Here is a 24334-nt window from a genome sequence, read left to right as displayed (position 1 = left end):
ATTTAAAAAATATTATAGCAAATATTAATCAAATATACCACAAAATTTGTTTTTAATTTTATCACCTTTCATCCCACACTTATTAAACCTTCTTGCCCCTTCAGTTTATTTTATAGAAGTCATTGTTTTATGACAATTATCATAAAAATAAATACCATGTTTACTTAATTATATTTTTTAATCTTTTTATGGCCGAGGCATTACCCGGGTAAAAAACTCAATTTACATATTCAAATTTCTTGTATAAATACCAGTGCATAAAAGTCTTTATCATCATTAAAATTTATGCCATTTTAAGTAATTTTGGAAATAAAAATTGCAAAATGAACGAGGTTTTAGTTCCTGCGGTACTTTTATAAATAGCTTTTGGTACGTAAATATATTGTTCAATGTATTTTCAATGTATAAAATATCTTAGCGCTATCCCAAGATAAAAACCCAGTCCTGATATGCGCCAACGTCTTACATCCTCCTCTACAACCAGGTGTAGTTTGTAGGGAGGATACTAATGGCTGCAATAATAGACGTAATCAAACTATGCTTTGCACTCAACACGTTGGGTGGAATGCATAAAAAGTAGTAGATGCTAATGCTTCGCTAAAAAGTATTTACTTTGTAGCATTTGCTTTTACATAAAAGTATCTACTTTGCCTATGAAGTAAATACTACACTGTACGGCCCAACAGAAGTACCTACTACTTAAGAGAAAAGTATCTACTAGTGTCGCAGTAAGCGCGTGTCAAAGTTCTCAAAATTGACAAGACACTTGTCAAAACTCGTTTTTCTATCAGTGCGTCTATTAGTATTAAGTATGTTCGTGTAATTCGGTTTGAATTCAAACTTTTTAGAAGTTCAGTGATTATAATACTGGTTAAACTACGAGTGATTCTTCAGATTCCGATGCAACAAAAGAGCTAGGACAAGATAAAAACGAATAAGTATTATTTGTTACTCTACTTGAAAGTTATCAAATTTTATTTGATAAAAAGATGACACCAAAAATAAAAAAATAAAAAGAAGTTGCACTAAAAAATTAACAACTGAAAAAAACCTAGACACAAAACAAATTTTGAAAAAGTTTAATAACATGAAAACAAAAGTTAAGAAAATAGTTGACTTGAAAAAAACTGGAATTAAAAGAATTGTACTGACGGAATGGCAAAAAAAATTCAACGACTTATGGAATGTAGGAGAAAACCCAGTTCTACACAGAGTACCAGGTGCATGTCTAAGGTTCTAAAGCAGCTGATAAGGAGGAAGCACTTATTCAACTACTAAAGACCTGTCTACGAAAACAAATTGAAGCAGCCGAAGCCCAAATTTCTGCTTCTCGAGCTCAACAGTCTTCAGCCGAAGCTCAGGAACGGGCCGCGATTGCATTGGTAAATTTTGCCAAAGCTGGTCGGCAGTTAGTTGACCATTTAATTAGGCGGGACATGTTGGATTATTAACAGGAATATAAAATCTACGTATGAACCCATAATTTAAATATAATATGAGGTGTAGTATCCATTTATTTCTTTTATAGTTTGATATTTTGTCACAAACTTAAAATTGAAATAATTAGTTTATTTAGTTGTTACTTTTTTATACTTAGTTTATTATTGAATATTTCATTAGTTACCTATTTAGTATATAATTATCATATTAATAATAATACCTTAAATTATTAGGTATGTTAGTTATCATTACGAAATAAAGACTCGGCAACTTCATTTCTGCGCTGTGTACCTTGATTTCGAATTTGTGCTTGATTACATTCTGGTATTAGCTTATTGAGATGCTGAACTTCCATCTCAATTCGATCAAAATCATGGTATGGATCTCGTAGATATTTAACTATATTATGGAGTACAAATGCAGTCACAATATGTTCCGGAATGTTTTCAGTTTTTAGGCGAAAAGTATACTGGAGCATAGGAAAACGCCGTTTTAACTGACCAAAGCAGTGCTTTATGACACATCGTTCCTTTGCATGGATTAAATTATAATTTTCTTGCATTGGTGTAGTTGGATTTTCATATTGTGTCAATAACCACGGGGCAACACCAAATCCTTCATCACCTAATAAAGCTGCTTCGTGCACATTATTATACATAATTCCGTGCACTATAGAGTTTCGCCAAATTCGACTATCGTGTACGGAGCCTGGCCAAGATGCATCCACACTTGTAAACATTTCTCGGGCATTACAAGTAGCTTGAACATTATTATTGAGCATACCCCTTTTCTGTTCACGTATTCATCACCGTGAATAGATGGTTTTGTTATTTTTACATAGGTACAGTCAATAACACCTATAACCCTGGGCATTCGCTCACCACGTGCTCCCTTATTAATAGCAACTCTAAGCAATTTGTTAGTGTTGGGGAACTTTATCCAATTTTTTCTTTTTGAATAAATTGCTTTAGATACTGTGGCTAAGGTTCTGGAAATAGTGCTTTGATTGACGCCTAGATCAACACCAACTCCTTGCTGAAATCCAGGATCTCCTGTAAGAAAATTTACTTACATTTTTTAAATTACAAAGTTAATTTACTAGAAACACCTACATTTCTCAAAAAAACCTTCATTTTCCGAGTCGGTAACAGGGCTCCACCCCTTGTTTCCACCGGTTCATTATCATCTTGGAGAAAATAATATCCAAGCCACCCTACATTCTCTCTGTTAAATCTAAAATACCAAAGCGTGATTAGATGATTGGGATAGAAAAATCTATTAAATTTATAGTAATTACCTAAATAATTTTCGATATAAATCGTCATTATTATATTCTCTTCTTTGTTTGTATACTTTTTGACGATGCCCATCTATAAAAACTGCAATTTTTTACTAAAACACTTTGATTGCTAGGGCCGAAGTTTATCAAATACCAACTTCATTTAAACTGTAGTAAATACTGCTATAACTAGTAGATACTTCCAAAACATAGCACCTTCTTCTGCTACAAAGAGTAGTAAATGCTTCATTAGTGTAGTATAAACTTTAGAAATGTAGTACATACTTGAAGCATTAGCATATACTACTTTTTATGCATTCCACCCGTTGTTCTTGGATGCTATTTTGCACCCGGATTATGTATGAATGCCTATAGGAAATGTCAGCCTATAGCTATTTGTAACAGCTAATTTAAAAATATTTTTATAATTGTTAAAAAAATATATGTATATAATTATAAATTGAAAGAATTGAAGAATTGTTTCACCTTTATTTTGGCTTTCTAATGCAGACAACTATTTCAATAATAACCCAAACTCTTTATTTTGCTTTAGATAGGTGTTTCGTTAAAGTTGTCAGCATCTTAAGCAGATTATTCAAATATTATTCGAACTGAACTAGGACTACATACAAGTTTAATTACCTTTTTTTACATAGTCTTATACAAAAGATATTCATAAAGATAAAAAGATGAAAAGAAAATGTGCCTTAAACGTTTTTATATTTTTGACACACTCCATTCTCATTTCTAAATTACGCTCTGGGTCCTTTAAAAATAACCTTTTTTGGTATAACTTATCCAATGTGAGTTAATGAGACAATAATATTTTAATATAATTTTTTTTAAATATTTAAGACTGTGATGGAGATAAAAAAATATGATTTGGACTGTTTTAAAATATTTCTTCTCATTTTTTTAATAACAAAGTGAGATTAATTTTATTAATTATAATAATTAAAGAAGTAATAATGATAAGAATAATTGATACAATACTAAAACTTATTAATTTTTTCTTAAAAATGGGTTCAAGTTTGGTCAAAAGTCTAAAACATTTGTTATAAATGTTTAAATTAAAAATAGGTTACCCGCATTTCACCCCTAAAGGCATCTTCGGACCTAAATCAAAATAACATAATATTGCATCCATTTAAATTAACAAATAAAATAAAAATAATGAAAAAACAGTAATTTTAAGACGTGCACCCTACGCCCTCATAATGTAGCTAGAATAGTTATCAATTATCTTCGAGAGGTCGATATCAGTCTGCCAGCATGCAGTCCGGATTTAAATCCAATAGAGCATGTTTGGAATCTGCTTTATAGAAGGGTGAGATGAACTGAAAACGTCCTAATTCATAAAAAAAATTACAAAAAAATTAATTATCTGGCAATGCCATATGCAAATTTAAAAAATATGTAAATAAAATAAAGCTCTGTTTATCCTACTCATTTTATACATATTTAAAAAAATAATTTTTGGTTTGTATCTTTTTGGCAACCCTAAGATTTTTAATTTAGCGTTGTCTATCTAAACTATAATATGGTTTAATTTTTTTCCCATAGTACACTCTATTTACCTAATTAATTAAAGTATTTTAATTGAATAAATTAATCTGGCTTTTAAAGAAAGAAGGGTTAAAATTCATAAGATTTTAATAGCTGCAATATTTTTTTATTTAAATATTTGATCAAAGAAATAATACCGTTGTGTACATAATTAATAAAAAAGCCTTTTATTTAATATTTTATTTACATTGAAACACTTGTTACGAGAATTTTAAATTATAAATCGTAATATTTAATTATAGCTATAATAAATTCGAGGGAATTGCACTTTAATATTTACTTTTTGTTAAAATAAATTTTATGATTTTGGAATTATAATCTTAAATTATTATTTAATAATTATTTTGCCAGAAAGCAAACAAAACTAAGGGAAATACCTTTTGGAAATTCTTATCTTTTATACAATTATCTTATCTCGCTTTTTTAAGGTTTAATTTTTATGTATTTTTGAATGATCCTGTGGACAATAATTTCTTATATAAATGCAAAAATCGCAAATGCTTACACAGTCTGAAATTAGTAACGTAAGCATCTAAACAACTTAAGCTTTAATAAAAATGCAGAAAATCATAGCAGTTTTTCTTGTTTTATAGGCAGCAACAGGTAATTTCACAAAATTTTGTTGCGGTTTTTTTTAACTTTTGTTTTGTACATTTTAGTACTTTGCCAACTTAACTGCAATACAATAAACTGTATTAGTCCATTGGTCTGTAAAGAAAATCTAAATGAGTGTAGAGAACTATGCAGCTATCGTAATGGTTCAGTTGTCTGTACTCAAGACAACGTAAGAGGCTGTTACTGTCCCGATGGAACTTGTAGAATTGACAATGTATGTGTTGAGTATTGACCAATCTTGAAAAAAAAATTGTTTATATAATTTAGTGATAAATAAAGGTACTAAGAAAATTAATTTAGAGAAAATTTCTGTGTTATTCCACGCTATTTTTATATTTTCGGGAAAGAGTTACTTTAGTTTCTCTCTAGGAATACTAAAAATAACTCATTAAAATTTTTTATTAATTTGGAGAGTCTCCAGGTATTATTAGTTAATTAACAAAATAAATCTGATAGAGTAAGTTTTATTGCATGTATTTTAGTACATGTTCCGCTGAGATCAAATTCAGGAAAAGTTCAATTTTGCTTTATAAATGGTGACGCTATAACTATTTCATATGGGGAGCTGATAATGGAAGGACAAATATATAAGAATATATTATTGACTTGTAGAAAAAATTAAATTCCGTTTTTTTTATTTTAATAATTTACACAGGGTTGGTAAAAAATTAGATTTGATGAAAGCCTTAATTTTTTAAAACATTAAGTAAATTTTGACTTTTAAGTTAAATTAAAGCGTAATTTATAAATGATACCTACATCCAACAGTTTTGAAGAAAATAGATATTTTTTGATATTAAGATTATTTAACCCTTTTTTGGTTTAAAGTAAAAAACGATGTCTGCAGTATTTTTAAAATTAGTTTAGCATCAAAAGCGGCGTCTAATAATAACTTATTTACTATAAAAATCTTTTATGTCAAATTTCCTAAAAAAAAGATGCATCTTATATGTTCTCCTTTTATTGTTGAAAATTTTTAGGATTTTATTCAAAACTGTTATTAAAAATCAATACTTGAGCGATTAAATTTGCACATTTCTTTTAATTTTTATGAAATTGCTTCATGATTTATCTGCTTCCCCCATATAAATTCTAATAAGCTCCTCTTTAGTTAAACTAACTAGCCAGCTTAAACACATCCTAGTTTCTATATAAATAATTTAAACAAAATAAAGGATGTTTTATTAAAAAATAATTATCTCTACCGACATGCACATAAAATATAATTTATCAATAATTTCAAATAACAAGAAAATAACAAAAATAGCATAATTGATTTAAATCTTTTTGGATCTTCCTGAAAGAGTGGTAAAGACTCCAAATGGCAAAAGGATTCGTGGGTTTAAAAGTGAGATAACTCTATGTTGGTTTTTCTCAAATTAAAAAAAAACTGCAAAGGATCTGCGGAGAGATGTGATACTTAAGATTTCATGTTTGGATTGTGAGGGCGTTTATGTAGGACAGACTGACAGATACTTAAAAATATGATTAAGAGAATACCAAAGATGCATTAGGCTCATGAATTTTACATCATCGTTAAAAAACATCGCTCAATCTTTAAAAATTTGATATTAATAATACTGAGATTATTGGTTAATAATAAAATACTGGTATAAAAAATTATTAGTATAAAAAAATATAAAAGACACCAATGATCTCAATATAATTATCTTAATTTAATAAATATACGTACAAAAAGAAAGTGGCACTAAAATATAATAGTATAATTGTTTCATATAAGGCCACAAACGAAAGTACCTACCACGGGCAAAAATTAAACAAAAAAAATGCGTATATAAATCCTTATTAGAGTTATACATAAAACTTAATTGCTATTGTCACATAGAAGTTTAGATCGCAAAGTTTTATAATTTATGTTTAATATATACGTATATTTATAATATCATTCCTGTCATATTTGTTAGACATATTTAGTACTTTTTGGATGAGAAAAGCTTAGTCTATCTTATTTTAGTATATCTCCTTTTTCTCATAACGTGAAAATCCTCGTATTTTTTTATTCAAGAAAGTTAAACCAGTAACGTTCTTATTTTTATTACGAAAATAACATTGTTATTTTTTAAGGAAATGGGGAGAATAAATCCCTTTAAAAAAAATATTTGTGAAATGTGTTAAGGTCTAAAACCCACCTCAAAAGTATCTTTAAATAAGATATACATATCGAATATCTTAAGGTCCCTTAGACCCTTTGTTTTTTGCCTTTGTGACCTAAAAATAACTTTTATAAAAAAATGAGCGAGGGTTCCTTTGTAAGGAAAAATATGAAAATTTTATTCTTTATTTAACTCGACGGTCCAATTTATTGTATTGGCATTATTAAGATAATATATCATAAAATACTCACAAGAATACATAAATAATATTATTTCATAAAAAGTAGAAGTAAAAATTCAGAAAAAAAAATAATATGAAAAACATGGTTTTAGAAATTAACATAAATAAATCGATTAAAAAATAGTTATTAGATAAAATGCTTAAACGATTAAATTTGATTTTTTATATCAGTTACGCCATTCAGCGTAATTTTTATTAAGGAGGACAATTTGTAATTTTTTAATATTCACCACTTTATATTAAATAGTTCTAAATTATTCTTAATTTTTTCTTTTAATTTTAAATCAAATAATTTTTTAAGGCTCAATATTGTTAAAAATTATATACAAAAATATATAAACATTTTATATCGACAATGCAAAGTGCATTTTTTATTCATAACTTTTTTGTAAAAATATAAAATAATGACCTAAAAAGGCACATTTTAAAAATGTTTCGTAAAGTTATTTTTAATTTTAAATTATGCGATAAAAATAAATAATAAAATTAACACTTATGGAAAAATTATCATTCTTTATCTTATATCTCTAAACATATAATAATTAAAAATCATTTGATTACAAACGTAATTCAATTGGCTGTGATTTCTTTGTATATAAACACCGAAATGTGTCCAGTGACATGATAGTCTAAATTTATCACTCTTATTCTCAGAAACATATAAAGATGCAAAAAATTTTTGCAGTTTTTCTTATTTTGCAAATAGCAACTGGTAAGTCTAACAATTTTATATATTACATACTTATTAATTGTAATAAATTTTGCTAGTGTTATGCCAATCCAGTTGCGATTCTGTACATTGTCTCAACCCATTGGTGTGCAGAGAAAGCTTAAGCTATTGTAAGGATCGATGCAAATATGTTGACGGTTCAATTGGCTGTCCTGCTGCTAATTTTATTGGTTGCTACTGTCCTGATGGAACTTGTAGAAATGACGATAATGAATGTGTGGAATATTAAACAACTAATTTAGAAAACTTTGTATCATTTTATTTCCAATTTTCCTAAAAATTTATATAAATAATAAAACAAGTATTATTTTTTTTTGTCTATAAATAATTAAAAGCAAATTTTGCAGTATATTTTATGGAAAATTTGTAATACTTTTATCTTGATTAAAAAAATAATTCTAATTATATAAAATATGTTGCATTCTCTGTTATTTATTTCTTACTTTGCCTTAAGTTTTTTTTTCTAAATTCAAATCATAAACTACATAGTAATTAATTTAATTTAATTTTATTCTCTTTAACCTTATTCACTACTACTACTTATTTTGCATACAAAAGTCCGCTTCTAGACGGTAATTTTTCATTCTTTGATTTATGTATTTATATAAAAAAAGAACTATATATATATATATATATATTGATAAAATACTTAATATATAAAACATATAAATAATAAATTATTTACCTACTTTAAAAGGATAGGTAGTAGGGTGGATCGTTTTTATACTTTTTCTTTAATTTTGACAGACCTGTGGTTTAAAAACTTGCTATTGGGTAAAATAATCTCGTGCAAATTTAAAAAAAAAATCATCAGCTTTTACACCCCCTGCTAAAAATATAAAAAGAAAATAATTTGCCTATGCTATAAAATAATGTAATATAGTCCTCTAATTACGCAAAAAAAAAATATTAAATTGTAGACATATTTAGGCCCCCCGCCAGCTCTTAAACCTAAAAAAAACAAGCATTTTTCAACTTTCCACTTACGCGCAGCTCTTCGCCTATTTTGTATATAAACAGATACAAAATAACCCAGAACTCGCCACGGGGAGGTGGCTCCCATCGAGTTCCATCCCTGCCCACCCATCCACCCAACTATATGAGCAATTTCTAATTTTCTACTTCATAGTCTGATTTGGTATTAAACTTTGGCATCTGGCTTCTAGATCTAGACATTTGGCATCAGACAGATGCTTCATCATTGATGGCTCTGTTACTTTGCACTCTTGTCAATTTATTAAATCAATATATGATTCCGCTTCAAAATTGAACTTGGAAATTTCAAATTTTCTTATCGTGCTATTCAAATTTACAGGAATTTTTTTCTCATTCGACCTGCAACTTAATATTTTTCTGTACCCTAATTCTCTTATATAACGACGTGAGTCAAAGATCATCGTTAGTATAATATTTTCAGGATGGCCATAAAAGCCATTTCGTTGAATTACAGGATCAACCACAGCTTTAAGTTCTTCACTTAAATATCTTGAATATTGAGTTAGCTGCCAAAGGTGAAGAGCTCCAAATGTGCACAATGGTACAGTTTTTACTTGAAACCAAATCTTCACATATACTCGCAGAATATATTCTGTCAACACTTTTAATTTAGGCGGGGGATTTCTTACCGCAATGTAGATACGATTTGCTGTTGTTAGTCATCTTGCGTGAGATAACTTGCCAGGAGATTTATTCGCTAAATTAGATGGACAGTTTCCAGTAGATATGGCAGTGCAAATCTTGTATAAATATTTTTGATCGCTACTTAATTCTTTTAAATTTACCTCAGGCATATTAAATTTGATTGTTTCGTAGCACACGACAGGTAATCGCTCACGTTTCAATAAGTTTGCCGATAGAACCCGAGAATGATAATGGTCCTGTGGTATTTCCGTCCAGATGTCGAACCAAATATCGCAATGGCATGTAGTTGACATATTAGCCATTGCAAAGGTCATTTAAGATGTAATTCCAACAAATGTATTACACCACCGTGAGGCCCAGTGTTAATGACAGTACCATCGCAGCCAACCGCAACTAACTCGCTAACTAATACTTCATTTTCGGTTAAATATTTTAAAATCGTTGAAGCTATGGTCTTTGCAGTACCGTTTTTAGGTGTTACGTGTCCTATATAGTCGCTACCTGGTTCCTTTAATAACACTATATGTTCTTCGACAATGATTTTCCTAGATGACGATTCACCCTGTTTTTTAATGTGAAGAGTTCTTTCTTTGTGTCCATCAAAATAGAGAGCTTGAAGACTAGTACCATCTTTTATTATATTTTTTTGTAAATCAAGTTGTTGCCTTTTTCTTTGTCGATCTAATTTGGACTCGTCTATTACATAAGATTGATCAGTTTTGGATATCAATTCAACATCTTCCAGAACTCCACTGGTAATCATTGCTCCTTTTCTACTTGATAATCCCGCTCGGTCTATCGCTTTTGCTAATACAGGAAAGTCGAGGGTTATGCCCGTAGAAGTTGACGGCTCTGATTCGAAGTGTGGATCACAGTCTGGTTCGCTTTGCACTGATATATCTGATAGAATGCCTTGTTTAATTTTTTTTCTGATTTGGTGAAATGTTTTGTTGACTTTTGTCCTCCGGAATATTACGCGAGAGGTCCCTGCTTTTTCTTTTTTTTTTGCTGCAAAATTTTACTTGTTTTGGCATCTACTTGCCCTATAGACATTAATCGTGTAGTTCTCTGATCGTTTAGGAAAGCTTGTTCCATTTTTGGAACTTTGTATGACTTCTTACAAATACACAAGTTAAAATCGGTACATTTCCACTTTGAAATAAGAGTTTAGTGTTAGCCTCATCACGAAATTTTTGAAGGGAGGGGCCGTTCCGTACAAATTTACCTGGCGGGGAGGCTTAACGTTGTTTAAATTGAATAAAAATTTTTGTGAGTGTGTTTGAAGCTATTTTTAGTTATTTGAAGTAACAGTCTTTATTAATATTAATTTTTTTTTAATTTTTTTAGGGGTCGGGCGGGGGGGAGGGGGGTTAAATAATAAAATTAAAAAAAAGTAAAAAATTGGTATTCATTATGGACTATTTGGCAACTTTTTTTACTACAGGCATAAAAAACCTAGAGAACCGACCCACCCTAATAGGTAGTACTTCCATTTAAGTATAATATACATAATAAATCCTATTTTCTGCCCCTTTTTTAAAAATGAAAATGTTTTATTTAGTTAGTAGCAATTTAAATTCTAGTTGTTGTCTTAAACTAATATACTACTTTAAAGCTTTAAGATAAAAATTAATTTATTACCACCTTATACCTCTTTATTACACTAAAACAGTGTTAAATTGCTTAAAACTACCAATAAAAAAATGTCCGTTATTTTATGGTACACTGATAATAAAATAGAAACATTAAATTTTAACAGCAATAAAATAGGATTTAAAAATCATAGTGGATTGTAAGGCTTTTAGAGTGAACTTGTAATAAAAATATTATGTAGTTTAATGAATTTCTATAAAAGAAACAAATAGCAAAAACTATTTCCTGGGGCATTTTAAACTTAATAAATTATTATTTATTTATAAATATATTTAACCAGATATACCGGCCTCTGTAAATTTTACTCTTCTTTTTTAAGTCTTTAATAATTATTCTTAATACTTTTTTAATTAATTATATAAATCAATAATGAAAAAAATTAGTAGATGTGTATTATTTAAAAATATCTGAGATAGATGAATTCTATTTTAAAAAAATATTGTTTTTTATTATGAAATATGGCCTTTTCACTTTTAATTAATAATTTCAATTTTGTGTCTCTATTTCAAGGAATAATAAGAATGCGACTTATGATAAAAACAATAGGTGCTAACATTAATAATTTGTTATACATTTACTCATAGAGAATAGGACATAGATATTTTAAAATGTTACATATTTTAAGTTAATTAAAAGTGGAAAACTTGGTAAAGAACAAAATGAGCCTCTGAATATTCGTAGAAACGTTTAAAAAAGGTACTATAAATAAATTGGAAAAATAACAAAAACTACTTGCACATAGAATAACCAAATAAAGGAAAAATAAAAAAAAAATTAAATAAGGAAAAATTGATATGAGGAAGTAAAAAAACACTAAATAATTAAAGCAGATAAAAGAGAAGAAACCTTGATACTTGAACCCAATAGAACTTCTAATCAAAATAGTTTGTTGTAGTCTACTAATTAATTTTGTTAATAAATAAGTTGTTAGTCTTTAATATAATAAGTGGTATAAAACGTCTTTCCAACCTTAGCATGCAACTTGCATGGAATGTTGTATTTATACTCGAATTACAGTGACAACGTTGGTTTTGGTTACAAATTAGAACTTGATAAATTAAATTTGATCGTAAAGCTAAGAATTTTTAATTTTTATACCTCCAGGCATGTTTTGACTTCGATATGATATGGGGTCTGAGCAAAACTTTAAGAAATATACATTTTTTAATATTTAAAAAATGGTAAGTTTTTATGAATGTTTGGATTATAAATTGGCCTCAAATATTTTAAGATATCCAGAAATATAAGAAGTATGACTTTTTAGATAAATCTATTAAGTTTTGAAGTCGCAAGTATATAAAAACCGTTAGTAATTAATCTCTCAATCCTTAATCCTTAGAACATAAAAAATTTCGAAGATTGAGTTAAAGTTAAGGTTTGTTTTGTTTTTTGAGTATTTCCAGGCATATATTTTTTAAAGATTTTTCCTTTTCTGGTTTTTATTTCAACAGTAGCTTTTTTGTAATTTCACCTTGTTAATCACAAAAATATTAATAAAATATAATACTGAAAATCTTTAAAAATTAAAAATGAAATTTTTTACAATATTTTTTTACTCAAAAATTGAGTTCGTCATTTTTGAAAAAAAATTATTAGTAATACTAATTAAACAAGATTATCAAAATGCATTGAAAATTTAGAGACTTAGAGACTCGTGGCTTGATCTGACTTCATAGATCCCAAAAATAATCATCAAATCATGGTAGAATCTGAGTAAAACTTTAGAAACTTTATTAAATTTAACTTAAATTTTTCAACATCTCCGAAACTAGAAGAGATACGGTCTTTTGGATAATTTTATTGAATTCAGAATATCAGAATTCGGAATATAAAAAACTCGCTAAACTTGAGAATTAAGAGTATATTTTTTTGCAGTTATCTTTGATGGTAAGTTGATATCTTGATGAATTGAGGATTTTGAGTTTTTTGAATATGAGACAGATTTGGGGCATTTAATATCACAAAAATATGTATTCATGATACAATTTGAGTAGAATTTTGGTAGTTTCAAATTTTTATATATTTTTTTTACCTTTTTGATGACTATATTGAGTTTGGAAATCGCTGCATTTATTTATTTGTAAATAATTAAGCTTAAAATATCAGACTTTATAAATTTTCTCTTCCTGTACTCTTCTTATCAAAGCTCTTATACCATTCTTCCCTATGACCCTCAAGCATAAAGCATAAAAGGGAAGCTTTTTAAATGAAATAAAACACATACTGCATTTTTTTAAATTAAAATTTCTATTTTCTATTAGTAGATCTCAAAGGCATGAATTAACACAACAACAAATTTTTTTCATGAAATCACACTTCACACTTTACTATATTTGCACACATTTTCCTTGACCATTATTGCAATATCCAACGCGACAGTAGCAGTCAATTCTATTATCTTGGGTGCAAACCAATGAACCATGATAATACGAGCATTGATTTCTACAGGAGTTTAAGTTATTCCTGCATACTAAAGGACTTTTACAGATCACTGTATCACAGCCAAATTGGGAAAGTACTAAAATGTAAAGATATATATACAAAAACAAGTCGACCAACCAGAATTACTTAAATTTAAATTCTAAAACTGAATTACAGTTTTAATTATTTTCTAAAAACTTATTAATGAATACTTACCTATTGATATTTGCACAAAAATTAAAACGGCAATAAGTTTTTGCATTCTGTAAGCCTAAGTAAACCTACAATGACTAATAATACGTTACAGTGGACTATTTATGTTCAAATAAAAAAAACACATTACTAGGGCAAGATTACCTATCTTGACATATATATTAATGTTCTAAAAATAGGACAAAAATAGTTAATAAATTTTCGTTAGTTTTAAAACAATTATTTACTGACTCACTTACTTCACTATCTGGCTTAACTTTACAAAAGGAAGCAAAGATTACGAAATTTAAATATAACAAGAATTGTATTAAGAAAAAAATATAATTTTTATGTAGCAATGGTATTACCAATTTCATTTCGGTGAAGTATATTTTGTATCATATGCCTTAGATTATTGATATGTATGTTTCAAAAAGGTATTGTTTAAAAATTACTTTCAGGTAAATCATTCGGGTATTTACGTCGGTTTTTAAATCAATATTATTGTTTTGTATAGATATCTATAATTATATGGATTCTTAGGTATAAAATAAAGTATGATTAGGAAAATCTTTGAAATTGGCATATTATTTTTTAGTTTTTAATATGGTTAGTTGCTAACAATTCAATATTGTCTTATAACAAGCATTTATATTCCTCTGAAAAATATAAGAAAAATGTATTTCTTAAGCCAGGAGAAAATAAATCTTTCTTCCAGGTATTTGAATTAAAGTCTGTAAACTAGCTTTAGGTCTTCAGAAAAAACTTTAGAAGTTCTTCAAGTATTTAAATTAGCTCCCTATGACTGGAACAAATATTTTTTTTCCAGGTATATAAATTGAAGTATGTAGCTTTCAGTGACTTATAGCTTTAAGATGTTCTTCTAGTAGTTACATTAGCTCTTTTTGCGTGGAAAAAATAAATTCTTCTACCAAGAAAAGGGTATATATAAAGTAAATATTTATTTTTAAAATTTGAAAGTAATTTTTTAAATGAACAAATTAACACAATTAAAACTTATGTTTAATTACCTCTTCAACGTTAGCATGATAATTATTATAACTGAAGTGTGATAATTCAGGTAAAAATAATAATTATATCTCGCACCTACCGTCAGGGTGAACTCAAAAATAGTTGAGATAAAAATCACAAATTAATCTTTTTAAATATATAATACATACATTTATAGGTATATACAGGTTGGGGAATTGAATATTACGGATTATCTAAAATAATCGTTGATTGTTAAAAATAAATACCTTTTCTTCTCTTGTCTTTTTGTCGATGAGTAACCTGTAAATATTTTTTATGATGTCGATTACATAATGGTAATTAAAGCGTTATTCTAATAAAAATAAAATATAAACTCTGATAAAAGATGAAAAATTTGAACACTATAGAGAAATAAAATTAAAACTCATTTTTTTTTTTTATAAAAGGCAGTACATCCTACTTTGGCTAAATAGTAAGTTGGTTCTTAAGTTACTAAATTCGTGTTTATAAATGGTCTCTCTAAAATAACTTAAAAAATAAAAGTCATTTGCGGATAAATCTAGATATCTAGGAGATTATTTAATGTCGCTAGTTTAACATCTTTGACAGTCAGGAAAAGTATTTGTTAAAAATTCTTTTACCATAACCTTATTATAAGCAAGACTGCCATCTTAATGAAAATTTACGTAATTGAAAATTTTTGACTCATTTTCCCAGGACCAATATCGAACAATGAAAGGATTATTTCTCATTTATTGGAAAAGAAGAATCATCTAAGAATAGAATAGTTATAATAAAAAAATCACAGTTTCACAAAGTCCCTTTTTTTACCACTCATCTTTGAGAAATATCTCCTACGTTTTAGAATATTTTAAATATTTACACCCATGTTTTTTCCAAATACTAGTAGCAGTTTTCTGGTTCCTCTCTAACACTTCGACTTGATCAGGTTAAACCTACTTAGGGTATTACAAACCATTTCTTCCAGTCGTTCTTGCTTCTGAACCCCTTTGATAGAAGGTTCTGTAACACAAAAACTGCACACCCATATATTATTACATAAAGACAAAACTTTACAGAATTCTTGAAGTAAAATCACGTCGAAAATATCTTTTAAGCTTAGATCCGCAAATGGGACTGTATCGAGATACGTTAGATAAGAATTGGTAAAGAAAATTGAATAAAAATTGCAATACCATACGTAGTTAACAAGTAATTAGGCAAGTTAATAATTAACTTAAACCCACAGGATCAATTCCAATAGCTTCTTTTATCACTTTCATCATAAATGCATCACTTTCTGCAGCAGTATCACTGGTATACCCAATGACTATAAAGAGAATTATATAATTTTTAGACGACATTTCAGCACATTAGTCCAGTCATTTGGATTCTTATATACAGTTCTATAATTTACTCATACCACGCCGTATTTTATTTATTAACACTTAGCTCACTAATGGAACTACATTCACTCGATATGGTGTTAATAAAGAATTTCCATTCCTGGCAGCTTGAAAATTCCGATATAGCATTCAAACGGAATTTCCAATATTGTTTTTTGGTTAATAGGGTAGGTTTATATGGAATTAGTTAACTAGCCCTTATGTAATTGATAGTGTGTTTATATATGTAATTTATCTTTTGTCCTTACGGGAAGAACTGCATAAGTCTTTAAGAGATATTCCAAAGATTACAGATGTGGTGCTCTGATTTAATATTTTATTAACATACTTTCTGGACGTTGCATTGGATGGAGGTGTTCAGCTTTCTAGTGCCTTCCTTCCTAATTAAAATTTATTATTTATGGATATCGATGAAAAGATTACTGTATACGAAAAATAGTATACTTGGACAAAACTTCGGAAAATTAATAATATCTTCTTAGGAAAGTTATCAGTCATATTGGAATTACATTTTTAATATAGTCACATATTAAATGAGCTAGAGCAAGTTAACAATATGAAGGTGGACACTTTAAATAATCACAGTAAACAGTTATTTTGATAAGTGGTATTCATCCTAAATTAAATTGAAAAAAAAATACAATGAATTTCCCTTCGGGACACACATGTCTATATTATTTAATAAATTCTTAAAAAACACACCAATTAAAATTAATAGTACCTGATAATATTGTGTCATTATTTTGTCTTTTTTGCTTAAGCTTAAAGGTCTAAAAAATTGTATTTTATGGCAATTATAAGTGTAATTATAGATGTAATTATTAAAAAATTTGATGAATTGTCATATATATATAAAAGAAAAGAAAATAATTTGAGAGAACGGATGTGAATATTTAGTCTGAATAACCTTATGGACTAACAAATTTTCAGTTCAATTTCAAACGATAATATAAAATATTTATTCATTGCTTTTTTACTTTATATTTTCACACGAGGTCTGGTTTAATGGTTTTTATGTATCATACCAAATATATCGTAATACTTATCGTAATAAAAATCAAAATAGTTAACAGATAATATTCTAATCTTAAGTATTTTTAAGATACTTATTATATAGGTTTATGTAATTTAATTTATTACAAAAACAATTACAGATCAAAAAGCAATTGAAATTTTCATATTGCTTTAGAAAGTAGTTAAACTTTTTAAAATGAAGAAAATTATTGCAGTTCTGCTTTTATTGCAAATAGCAACAGGTAAGTAATAATTTTACGGTATAACAATAAAGAAATATCTTTAAAAGGGTTTTTGTGTTTATTTATTTATTCTGTGTAATAGTTTATCTAATTACTAATAAACTTTTTAACATTTTAGCTTTATCTGAATCCAGCTGTGGTAAATCAGGCTGTGAGAGTCCATTGGTCTGTAGATACAACATTAACCCCTGTAAAAATCTATGCAGTTATGTTAATGGTTCAGTTGGTTGTGCTGATTACATCGTGGTTGGCTGTTACTGTCCCGTTGGATATTGCAGCGATGACGAGGGACAGTGTGTGAAATATTAAAATTGTGGGAAAAATTATTCTTGTTTTTTAATTGTTAAATATATTATGAATTATTTAGTGAGTCTTATTACAATAAAACAAAAATATTACCAATATGGAAACATTTGTTTTAATAATCAATAAAGATTTTTTAAAATAAGATAAATACCAGTTAAAAAACTAATAAATTGAAACAATTGATATAAATTCGTTGCGGAAAAAAGATTTAATGTTTTTTTATATTTCAAGTTAAATTAAAGTTTTAAGGTTACCTGAAATTTATTTATTTTTTAAAATGTTTACAGAAAAATATCTAGAGGGTTTTAAATTGGGTCTATATTTTAAGATATAGCCTATCCGATAAAAGTCAAGCAACTCTTATAAAAATATCAAATATTTATTTATCAAAATAAAATTGCCGGTAGCGAATATTAAATACCTGTTAGCTCATAAAGTTGACTTGAGTTTAATAAAATTTATGCATAATATACCTTATTGACGCGAGAAAGAGTAAATTATTTTTTTTTATTTAACAAAAAAAAAACACAAAATAGACCATTGTCAGACAGTGAATAGGTAAATAATTTAGTAGTTAATAGCATATCCATTATTAGCTATAACTTTTTGGCAACTAACATGGCATCGATAGAATATAATTTTGAATAGTAGCAATGGACATATTGGGCGAAACCTCGCTGATTTTAGTAATTAAAGTCTGTTTTATCATTTGTCGCTTTACCTTTTCCCACATGTTCTTGATAGGATTTAAGTCCGGTGATTGTGACGGCCATTGAAGAACTTGGATATTGTTCTTCTAAAACCACTCTTGAAAAAGATGAGATGTATCTTTCGGGTCATTAAAAGGCGAATCGCAAAGGCTTCTTTCACTCAGTGTACCATTTTGAGGTATATCCTTGCATAATAGAGCCTTTCTATTAGAGAAAAAAATTAAAAAAGCTTGATTTACTCTTGTTACGTTAATAAAGTATATACATGTCAAAACTTCCTTTACCTTTCTAAAACCGTGCTACAAAAAGTTACGCTTCAGGCTGTCTAGTACTCCAGTGTTACTTGGTATTCGTTACTGTAATACCCTATTAAAATACCTTAATACTTAATACAAATTTTACATTCTTATTTAGAATGTTATACTGTAAAGCACTGGTTAATTTTTTAATTTGTATCTTATATTGGAATTTGTGAGTATTCATTATTTTTACAGTCAAGATATTTTTTACTTTTTTTGATATTCAATGCAAAACGGTTTTGCATATGTATTACATTATATTTTAATCTTTCTATCTCATAATAAGCATGTTTTTCTAGAATCGTGTTATTCCTATTAGAAAGAAATAATTAAATCTATCGCAATTGTTACTCAGTGACTTAATACTTAAGTTAATGCTGCGGTAAAACAAGCACTTTGAATAATTCCGATAGCTAAACAAGGAGAAGTGTCATTTTCATTTTAAAGTTTTTAGTAGTTTATCTTGTTTAAAGGACCTATTTGAGTCCCAATTTAAATTAACTGGGATCTTTTATTGTAAATCTTGGTGGAGCTTTTTAGACTTTGTGGACTTGTTGGCTTTGATTTTAAATTATTGTTCTTTATTGACAGAACAATGTATAACCTTATAATCATTTCCAAATTATTCCATAAGCCTTTATAAAAAAAATGGTGGCGTTTGGTGACATTTTAATCAGTTTTATTATTTATCTTGCAAATAATTAACCAACATTCAATGCGAGACAGACGAAATCTATAATCTGACATTCTTAATAAAAAATCTGGTGCTCATGTAAAAATGTAAGCTTGACATAAGTGTGCTATCGACACGAATGTATTCCTGAGCTCCGTTACAATTTAATAATTTTCATTACATGCTCTATCTTTAATATTTATTTAAAATCCTTAAAAGAGTAAAATGAACAGAAAATAATATAAGAAATATAATTATAAAAAAATGTGTTTTTAATTAAAAAATAAATAAGAAAACACCTTTTGCATCAATCATCATTTTTATTTTTTATTTTGCAAAAAGATATATTACCAAAATGTTCAAATGAATTAAAAAATAATTTAGTATTTCATACATATTCCATTATTATTGCAATATCCAACTGGGCAGTAACAACCAACTATAACTTGTTGGGCACAAAATGTTGATCCATAGCGATAGGCGCAATTATTTATACAAGGGTTTATGGTATCTCTGCATACTAAAGGACTAGTACAAGTAACTGTATCGCAGTATTGAGAAAGCACTAAAATAACAAAAAATATTTAAAAAAATAACAGTTGGTCAATTTTAATAGGATATTGATTGATATAGATCCAAATACCATATTTAAGTCATTATTTTACACTCAAAATTTAACTAGAAGAACTAGTTTGTAAGAAGTACTTACCGATTGCTATTTGCACCGTAAGTAAAACTGCAATGATTACTTTCTGCATTTTGAATGCTACTATAATACGCCAGAATAAGTAAACTTGAAATGGCAAATTATTTTTTACGGTTGAGCATTTACGTAAAAAAAAATTAATAAGCCAATACTACCTCTATTAACATTGTATTTATTATTCTAAAAAAAGATTAAGAAGGCAATAGATTTTTATTATTTGTATAATTCTAAAGCTTTAAATGCATTTTGTTGAAAAATGACCGGAATAGGTCACGTTTCATTTTTTTTTTAAATACCAATTTTATTTGCCACTAATATTACTAACTAAGCTTTATTAAGGTATAATCTGAAAACAAATTTTTTTATTTTATATAGATCTGCATATATTTAATCAGATATTTTAAGTATTTAGTGCCATAAAAAAATTAATCTAATTTTGCATTACACTTAATACTTTAATTAATAATATATATTTTTAAGTTTCATAATATAAAATATAATTTAAAAATAATACAATACTGTCTTATAACAAGCATTTTTATTAATGTTTCTTTTATTATCCAAAATCTTATTTCCTCTTTATTTCCTATTTTTCCACATATATGATTAGGCTTTTTTAATTTCTCTCTTTAACCTTAGATATATATTATATAAAGAAATACATTTTATTATAGTATAATATGATTTTTATTTTTTTTTCTACTTTTAGTAGTAGTTCAGATTTATTGCACCGTATTTATAAATGTTTTTTTTTCACTAAAGTTGTCAAAAAGATAAAATTGAAATATCTCAAAGATAACAAAATTTGGTACCTAGGAGCTAGTGAGATTTTATTTTAAATCTTTAATAGCTACTAAATTTTGATTTTCTGATTTTTTTTTCATCAAAATGATTTTTTGTGCATTCAGTTAACAGTAGCTTAAAAAATATTTAAAAGTTATTGCAATTTTCATTTTTGATAATTATATCTTTTAACCAGTTTTGGTCTTTGATGTTTCATAGTTATATTTTTTACGGATTGGTATAAAAACATCAATTATCTCTATGTATAATAAATAAATATAGTAAATTTTGTTAGTTTCAGTTAGCACCTATTACTTTTAGTACTTTTAGCAAATTTTTATATAATATTTCTAGATTCGTTTTTTTTTCCACTATTTTTTATTACACTCTATAATTCCTTTTTTAAGCAAACTTAAAATGATTATATGTATTTATATAAAATAAAAAATTTCTAATTAAAAAATAAATAAAACTACACCTTTTGCATCAATCATCATTTTTATTTTGCAAATAAGTCATATTATCAAAATGGTCAAATAGATTAAAAAGTCACCTTAGTATTTGACACATGTTCCATTATTATTGCAATATCCAACTGGGCAGTAACAATCCACTATAACTTGCTGCGTACAAAATACTAATCCTTGGCGATAGGCGCAACCATTTATACAAGGGTTTATGGTATCTCTGCATACTAAAGGACTAGTACAAGTAACTGTATCGCAGTTTTGGGAAAAGACTAAAATAAGAAAAAAGTTATTTAGAAAATAACGACTGATCAGTTTTAGTAGGATATTAAATGACTTAGATCCAAATCTTATCCTTAATAGTCATTATTTTACACCTAAATTTTCACTAGAAGAACAAGTTTTTAATTCAGTACTTACCGATTGCTATTTGCACCATGAGTAAAACTGCAATGATTATTTTCTGCATTTTGAAGGTTGCTGTGATACGACAGAGTAAGTAAACTTGGAATGACAAATTATCTTTTACGGTTGAGTATTTATATAAAAAAAATGTTATTAAGCCAAGCCAAGATTACTTCTATTGACATTGCCTTTATTATTCAAAAAATTAGATACAAAAGGTAATAAACTTTCATTATTTATATAGTTCTAAAGCTTTATATGCATTCATATTATATGGGTTTTTTTAATTATAAACTGGAATAGGTTTACATTAAATTAAAAAAAGATAGCAACCTTATTTGACAATAGTGTTACTTACCAAGCTTTATTAGGGTAACCTAAGGTATGCTATAAAATATTCTTATTGCTGTTTTAGGATGTTAAAAAATTATTTAATTTAGATATTAACATCGATCAGGTAATTAACTATTTTATTTTATACAGATAATGAACAACCAAATAATCATCATTAGTACAAATAAATAATCATTTTTATCAATGCTTCTTTTAATATCCAAAATCCTATGTCCTTACTCTTCCCCACAAATAATCAGGCTTTTTTGATCTGTTTTTAAACTCAGGTATACAGGGTGTCCCGAAAAATGTGAAGAATCTCTCGGATTAAGAAAAGAAATAAAAAAAAATATAAAAGTTTCCTATCGAACATCCCTACAAAGATACGACCCCTTAAAGACACGGCTGAAAATCGTTTTTTTTTAGAATAAAAATTTTTACTTGAACACTACTACTAAAGACCTATTTAGACGTCGTTAAAACACATTTACTTTGTTTAATTTGCCAAGGGCAGACTATGTTATGCTTAAATTTCAAAGACAATGTATATTTAAGGCACTCTTCTTCATTATCAAAAAAAATTATGACTCACTGTTGTATTTTAATTATAAAGAACCATCATATGTTCTTTTTTTTAGCGATGCAACAGATATTATCAAAAGAAATATATTTTATTGTAGCCTAATATTAGTGTAAAGTAATGAATATCTAAAGAAATATAAAGTAAAGATTTTCAGGTCAGTCAGGTTTTATTAAAATTATTGTACCTATACCTAAAAAATTTAAAAACACAAAGAATATATTTTACTTATCTTTTTCCTACATCTTTAGTAGTAGTAAAATTAATTTTTCTTGTGTTATTTTTTTGACTTATATTTCTTACTTTTTAAACCAAATAAAAAAAGAGCACATAGTAATAAGAATAGAAAAGAAAACTACAAATGTTTTGTTGTAACCAAAGTTGCCAAAAGGATAAAATTCCCATAACTAAAAAAAACAAAATTTGTATTTTTTATGTTTCGCCTTTATTATTTTTTAGAAGAATTTATTTATTATTATTTATTTATTAGAATTTATTACTTTTTTTGAAAGTATGCCTTTTTTACGTGTTTTCTTTAGATATCTCTTAGGTATTAGCCAAAAACGATTTTTTTTTCGAACCTACAAATTACAATTTATTTTTATAATATATTTTTATTACAATCAATAGTTTTCTCTTTTGGCAAGCCCTATTAATATGCCATTAAATTTTTAATAATTATCCTAATATATATTGTAGTAATATAAATTAATATTAGTGTGTGAAATATTAAAAGAAAGTTATGAAAAAAAATTATTTTACGTTTTGTGAGTTTATTTATTATTAATATAGCAGTTACTTTAAAAGTATTCAAATAGCCAAAAATTAATGAGTTTTACTTATATTATGTTTAAAAGAGTAGAATTTTTGACATGAAGTTAACTGAGTTAACTATAAATATGGTATTATAAAGAATTTTATACCTAAAGCATTTTCTGATTTTATGCGTAGAGCTTAATGCTTCATATAATTTGAAATATATTTAACATTAAATGTTTATTATTCATATATGATTCTATTATGTATCCCGATGTGATTGGCTGTTACTGCGATAATACAGGTAATTGTACACTATTAGTATAAATTAGTTTGGCTTTTCCTTAATAATCTTTTATACATAAAAACCAATGCGTCTTAATCATAAATTTTAAGTTAATGATATTAAGAATATATAATATCTAAATGCTTTACTAAATAGTTTTTAAAACAAGTAACAAACATTTATTACAATATAAAGAAAATATTTTAAACTATTGCTTTTTTGCTTTTGGTACTTCTGTATAAGTTAAACCCTACTATATATCTATTATTTATTGGTATTAGAACATGAATTTACTAAAATAGTAAAAAATTAACGCCAGAAGACCCTAGGATCCTCTTAATATACATAAGATATTTAATGCTTAAAAGAGACTTTTATGATTAATTCTCTTAATAAAGCTAAGGCATCTTAACGAGGGATTCTTAAAAGTCACTTAATTATTTTCAAATTTATAGTAAAACAGATGTAACTTAAGAATAATGA

General features: G+C 27.0%; 1 protein-coding gene and 5 long non-coding RNA genes across 6 annotated transcripts in view; 3 read left to right on the top strand and 3 right to left on the bottom strand.

Annotated features, from left to right (window-relative positions):
* LOC126740560 (neuroligin-4, Y-linked) overlaps window positions 1-24334 on the top strand; it is a 405662-nt gene that overhangs the window by 69687 nt on the left and 311641 nt on the right. The window lies entirely within an intron of this gene.
* LOC126740568 (uncharacterized) lies at window positions 4725-5190 on the top strand. The gene is made up of 2 exons (XR_007661943.1): window positions 4725-4888; window positions 4945-5190. It is a non-coding gene; the product is annotated as an uncharacterized LOC126740568 (long non-coding RNA).
* Window positions 7829-8297, top strand: LOC126740570 (uncharacterized). The gene is made up of 2 exons (XR_007661945.1): window positions 7829-7967; window positions 8024-8297. It is a non-coding gene; the product is annotated as an uncharacterized LOC126740570 (long non-coding RNA).
* LOC126740571 (uncharacterized) lies at window positions 13504-14012 on the bottom strand. The gene is made up of 2 exons (XR_007661946.1): window positions 13917-14012; window positions 13504-13797 (listed from the first exon to the last, which is right to left on the bottom strand). It is a non-coding gene; the product is annotated as an uncharacterized LOC126740571 (long non-coding RNA).
* LOC126740573 (uncharacterized) lies at window positions 19836-20388 on the bottom strand. The gene is made up of 2 exons (XR_007661948.1): window positions 20245-20388; window positions 19836-20100 (listed from the first exon to the last, which is right to left on the bottom strand). It is a non-coding gene; the product is annotated as an uncharacterized LOC126740573 (long non-coding RNA).
* Window positions 21504-22035, bottom strand: LOC126740564 (uncharacterized). Its single transcript, XR_007661939.1, has 2 exons — window positions 21912-22035; window positions 21504-21763 (listed from the first exon to the last, which is right to left on the bottom strand). It is a non-coding gene; the product is annotated as an uncharacterized LOC126740564 (long non-coding RNA).

Source organism: Anthonomus grandis, chromosome 9, assembly GCF_022605725.1.
Source record: "Anthonomus grandis grandis chromosome 9, icAntGran1.3, whole genome shotgun sequence".
Taxonomy (NCBI): domain Eukaryota; kingdom Metazoa; phylum Arthropoda; class Insecta; order Coleoptera; family Curculionidae; genus Anthonomus; species Anthonomus grandis.
This window is presented reverse-complemented; position numbering and strand designations above follow the sequence as displayed.